Source organism: Crinia signifera, chromosome 12 (assembly GCF_055691185.1).
Source record: "Crinia signifera chromosome 12, ASM5569118v1, whole genome shotgun sequence".
NCBI classification, from domain to species: Eukaryota; Metazoa; Chordata; class Amphibia; order Anura; family Myobatrachidae; genus Crinia; species Crinia signifera.
Window position 1 is genome coordinate 43058009 of NC_139228.1, and position 6474 is coordinate 43064482.

Below are 6474 nucleotides of genomic sequence, written 5' to 3' on the forward strand. Positions count from 1 at the left end.
AATTGCATCGGACAGTTAATGCAGTGTTCATTCAAAGTGGATTAGCGCCTCTTTGTCTTTCTTTTTGTAAGAGCACATCTGCCTGTTTGTAGATGTATCTTTTGCACCTAGCATTAGGGCAGAAGGCTTGTCACAAACCAATACATAAAATCATTACTTTACACATCCACGCAGGTCAGTCGGTTGCTCTTCTCACCAGACACCTGATAACATGAGCCATTCGGTAACAATGCTTTGAGTACATGTTCAATATGTCCAAATGTGATCCGGACAACGGGTCTACAGCTAAATGGCCGACATGCAAAAAGGCAGACAGAGACATTAGGTTGACAGTTTCTAGGTCGACAGGCAAAAGGTCGACATGGGGTTTTCACTGGTTTTTGAGCTGACGTGCCAACAGGAGGTATTTCATGCCCTACCATCAACTAGGGCGTGGTGGGAGAATAAAATAGCAATAAATAAAAGTATGGCGAGCGCAGCAAGGGGATGCGGTGCACTTCAAACTGTGTCGACATTCCAGTAAAAATACAGTGAAAAAAACCCATGTCAACCCAATGCCTGTGCTGACCTTTTTGCATGTCGACCTAATGGATGTCTACCTTTTTGCTGTAGACCCCTTGTCCCAGTTCCATCCAAATAAATGTTGGTGATTTACTCAAAAATAGGCAAAATTAGAACCTAAGCACTATTCAGTCTCATTATCAGTCACTACGCCGACATTAGAATGTTGACTTGGTTCAACATGCCAACAGGCACTATTTTGACACACTCAGAATGCCGGCAATCTGGTTTAGGCGCTGCCGGAACTGTTCCGTACTTGGGGAGGTTAGGGTCCTGTGGGGGAGATGAGAGGGGATTTAGGTAATTTACTATGGGAAGGTATAATGATACCCACTGAAACCACTGTTCTATCAGAGGTCTACCACCAGTAAAAGCAGGGCTGGGCAATTGCGGCCCTCCAGATGTTGATGAACTACACATCTCAGGATGCTTTGCATTAGTTTTGCTATGTAGCCATGCTGAAACTGATGCAAGGCATGCTGGGATGTGTAGTTCATCAACATCTGGAGGGCCGCAATTGCCCAGCCCTGAGTAAAAGGAACAAGCATTAGATGTACACCATTAGGTCGACATGACATTGAAAAAGTAGTCATGTTTTTTTTTACCGGAACGTCAACACTAAAACGTAGCACTGCGTCCCCTCACATGGCTCGCTGCACGTGCGGTGCTTCGGGCACGGTGCCTTGCCACGTTCGGCACACTATTGTATTCTCCCTCCGAACCCTAGTGGGTGGTAGGGCATGAAATACCACCTGTCGACATGAACACCGAAACGTACCACCACGTTCGCTCGCCATGCTTCGGGCAGGATGCCTCACTACGCTCGGCACACTATTTTATTCTCCCACCACGCCCTAGTGGATGGTAGGGCATGAAATACCGCCTGTCAGCACGTCGGCTCAAAAAACAGTAAAAAAAACCCATGTAGACCCAATGACCCTGTCGACCTATCCCATGTTGACCGAAATGCATATCGACCATCATGCTGGCGACCCAATGACCGTATCCCAAGCGGACATGGTCAATGTCGACATGCTACATTGTGACATGTCAACCTGATGCATGTCGACATGATAGTGTTGACCTAAAATACCACCCAGGACTGAAGCAGAACTATACCAGTAAGATTCAACTCAATTTAACTTAAAAATGAGCAGTCTGCATGAAGACTTCTTTATACCTTTTGTGATGACAAACTCTTGAATGATGTATTACTCACGCGCAGTACACACTAATGTAACAGTACTCACACCTTGTTAATGCCACCACCAGCCATTCAATAGCTTTTGGAAACTTGGTATCTGTGTTTTATTTGCATCTTTCGGTCCATAAACAAAGTGTAAATAGGTTCAACTTGAGTTACAATTAGTACAGTAGTTCTTCCTCTCTCCTTATGTGCCAGGATAACTCAAGACAAATAATCATGGTTACACTGCAAGGCTGGAACGCGTAAGGCCAGCCACAGCAAGTAATACTTCTGGGTATCTTCTTAGGATATGAAGCCTAGAGGCACTATATACTGTACTGTGACAATTTATGTCTAGAAAGAGCTTCTGTACCCTTAACCAGTTATAGCAAAGATGGACAGCCCTGCTTTCAGCTTTTGTTGGGGATTACTAAACACACTTTTTTCAGGTTTCAGTCACTCAAAGATGGACTTAGACCAGGGCTGGGCAACACCGGCCCTCCAGATGTTGATGAACTACACATACCAGCATGCCTTGCATCAGTTTCAGCATGGCCACATAGCAAAAATAATGCAAAGCATCCTGGGATGTGTAGTTCATTAACATCTAGAGGGCCGGTGTTGCCCAGCCCTGACTTAGACAAATCCAAAATAGAAAAAAAAAGAAGGTACACCAAATTAAGTAGCAAAGCTTTGGACGTTGGCCAAGTTGTACTTTAAGTTTGCGAGTAACCGGCTCAACAAGAGTATATAATGTCCAGGCTGTAGGCTTATGTCAGACCTGATCACAGCACAAATTTATTCTCAAAATGGGCAAAACCAGGCAGCACTGCAGGTGGGGCAGAGGCAACATGTGCAAAGAGAGTTAGATTTGGGTGGGGTGTGTTCAAATTGAAATCAAGTTTGCAGTATAAAAAAATTAAGTAGCCGGTGTTTACCCTGCACAGAAAAAAAAATAACTCACACAAATCTAACTCTCTCTGCACATGTTACATCTGCCCCACCTGCAGTGCTGCCTGGTTTTGCCCATTTTGAGAACAAATTTGTCCTGTGATCAGGTCTGAATTAGGCCCATTGTGTGTAAATTACATACAGCCTATTAAGGCAGAGGCGCTCAACATGCAGCCCTGCAGAATTTATGGAACTACAAATCCCAGCATGCCCTGACAGTTTTAGTAATCCCCAATAGCAATAATGTGGCAGAGCATGTTCGGATGTGAAGTTCCGCAACAGGTGGAGGACATCATGTTTAGCACCCCTACCTTAGCGGCTGATGGTGAATTGAGCTTACACCTTCTTTACGTGTTATTTTCCCATGGTCCAGGACTGAGCACATGGGAGTATGGACTATGTGAGAATAGTGATCCTTCAACTCAATGACTGTATATGCAGCAAAAATCTGCCTTTTGGGCAGGTGCAAATCCACACTGATTCTCATATGTAGCAAGCCATACACATAGGAACCATCACATATCAAGTGTATTACCGCTTTGATAGGTAATTGTACTGTAGACCCTTGCTCTCCATTATGTAATAATCTAAATTTTCAAGAACTGCGCAAATTAAAGGGTAGCTCGGGTTGGTATGCCTTGGGCATATCCTCAATAGGACAACTTTATCAAGAAGGGGACAATACTTTTTTCGATTCTTACAGCTCCAGCATGCTGTGTCTGCGCAGTGTTGGGGCTTGGCTCCTCAACTCTCGCAATCACCGGTTCACACACAGAAATATGTCTACAGGTAAAAGGGTTTCATTTTTGTACTTCGCTCACCTCTCCTTTTCTGGGTCTCCTGGTTTAGTTGCTCTCCGCCAGAAATGGGTGTGGTATTATCAGGGGTGCAGAGAGAAAGGGGTAGGGTGTACAATTTATCCAGGCCAAAGTCTGAAGGAAGGGCCCAGTGGGGGCCCCGGGCCCCCTCCCTTTAAGTGACAGCAGCAGCTGCAGCTCTTCTCCTCTGCCCAGCGCACACTGCTTTGTGCTGGGTTGCAGTGTGGACATGGAGGTGCTTAAAATACATTATTTTTTCAGGATTTTTTTCTAAGGGTATAATGTGAATAATAATGTACATAAGGTAAAGTGGTACTACTATGTGATGTAATGTGAATAAGGGACACATCGCATGATACAATGTGAATAAATTTGCACTACTGTGTGGCATAATTTTAATTGGGGATACTATTGTGTGGCCATGCCCCTTCCCAGCAAGAACACACCCCTGTTTGGGCTGCGCACCGAATGTGTGCACTGTTTCTATTTAAAATATTGCGGGTAGGAGCACCAAAATGATGACTGCTATGATGAGGGTTGATGGTGCTGGGAAAGGGGAGCAGGGGTCAGATGCGGAACTAGTGGTGGTGCTAGGGGGCACCAGCCAAAATCTTGCCTAGGGCGTCATTTAGGCTAGGGCCGGCTCTGCGTACATCTCTGAATCAGGGTTTAGGTCTTTTTGAAGTAGGCCACATGTAAAGTTACCTGACTGGCCACATAAAGCAGATTAAACCATTTTGTGTGTCCAAATATTTTTTATCCTATCAAAGAACATTAAAGGGACTTCATCAGTGTGATCAGGTCCATGTGATGTCATGACAGCAGTGTCCGTCGTGCAATGCTCCTCTGGGAACATTTTGGCTGGCCAGGATATCTTTATGGGGCCCCTTGGGACCTGCTAGGCCCCAGGCAGGCGCTTAGGTTGCGTTGTGCAAAATCTGCCTCGGCACATATCTCTGGAGCAACTTATGCCCAACCTACATTGAGCCTATAGCAGCTGGTTAGAAATCACTTAATATTAGGCCCCACTAAACTACTCCCATGCCTAATAATAATCCAAATGATACTGGCTGGTTCATTAATCAGATTGGTTAATGCAGTCACACGTCTGTGTGATGTCATCTTCTGATCACACTCACAGGCTTCAGCGACACCAGAAGAGTCACCGGTTTCTTCAAAAAAAGTTTAAAGGTGCAGATTCAGAATTGCACGCAAAGCACCCACATTACGTGCTTGACAATCTGATTGGGGGGCAGCTGTAATTCTCAGCACTTGTTTGCGCCAGCCCAATCGTTGGTGAAAAATATGTCTGCAAGCTTCCTCAATTGTCTCCACTGCACATCTATCCAAGTACACATGCCCGTTGCCACCACAGTTACATAAACTTAACAAAAAGTGGAGATCTGTATGACTTCCATGGGACTAAATAGCCAGCAGAGACTCGAAAGCATGTTTGCCGTGATAAAGCCCCAATTCTAGCCACTTTACATGCAACTCTGAACCAAAGCCAAAATGTAAATAGAGGCTACACCCTCACCCGTCCCGCCACTATGCCATAACACCACACAGAATAAACATTCTGTTATCCTGGGTACACTATGGGGGTATAAAACCTCCCGCTGCTATTCCCGACGGGGGAAATAGCGGCTGGTGCCTATTCAATGCTATCTTTCCCGGCAGCATTGAATAAAGATCTCGGCAGAATGGGCCCAACTTTAGAAGCAGTCGGGCCAGGTCTGCCGAGAACGTCCGTGGATTGTCGAGATACCGGCCGCAGCTTGACGTTCCAAAGCCATATCTCGTGGCCACGCCCCTTTTCGGCATTCGGGACATTGAATCCGGCCTGCGGATTGCCAGTAGAGCCGGCTGAGAACAGGACAAGGTCACAGCTGTTGGGCCAGCCCGACAGTCGTGACCCGGTATTGAATGTCTCCCTAAAAGTCGTGACGTGGACATTAAGGGAGGAAGCATGGATTTCAATTAAGGATGAGCAATAAACAAGAAAGACAGCCTTATAAGGATAAAATAAGATTTTATTTATAGTTTTATAGTAAAGGTGAGCATTAAATTGAGATGGCCATTGGGCTTATGTACAATATACTTACTATTTCCATGGGATAAAACAAACATAAAAAGTATTATAAAGTCATTGGGCATATCATGTAAAGTAAAACAAACCAAAAAAAAAAAAAGGATCAATTTAGATAATTTATCTATTCACCAACACTGCAACATACAGGATAAGCTACATGACTGACCTGGCCAACTTCTAGTCCACCAGCTGTAATTGTACAGCATTTCCCGCGCCGTCAGCCACTGACACAATATGCTGAGTGATCGTTCAACAGTTAGACAGACACACGTAGGCTAATGCTGCTCTAGGTTTACAGTCAACTAATAATTCTCCTGCATGCACACCTGTAAGACGCTTATACACCAAGATGCCACTCGGACAATGTAATATAGCTGCCACCAATTTCATTATATGCTAGATTAGAACGGATTTAAAAAGTGAATGCACTAAAGGCCAAATAAATTTTTCAAGCCGACTTCAGTACGATAATTTGTCGCACCCGGTATATATTTAATGGTGGATTTACTCATAGTTTAAAAAGAAATAAAAAATTCTTCGCTAAATGATCAGCCAGACTAGTTTCCTGCTCACTCTAGATTGTGCTCTGAAAACATTAACCTGAAACCAATACGAAGTACTTTATTCTTCCAGAAAGCCAGCAGAAGACAAAAAAAAATTCTTATGGAAGGGTGTGTGGAGTGCGGTGAAAATGAGGAGGAACACCGGTTAGCTGTACAAAGCGGTTTAATTGGATAGGAATTAATCATGGTCAGGTTAATGGATTAGATTGTCAAATTCTTTGTGGAAACAGCCCATTCGGTCATGAGGGTGAGTAGGGCATTTTAGCAAACCCAACAGACAAGCGGTTTACTAGATAGCGAAGG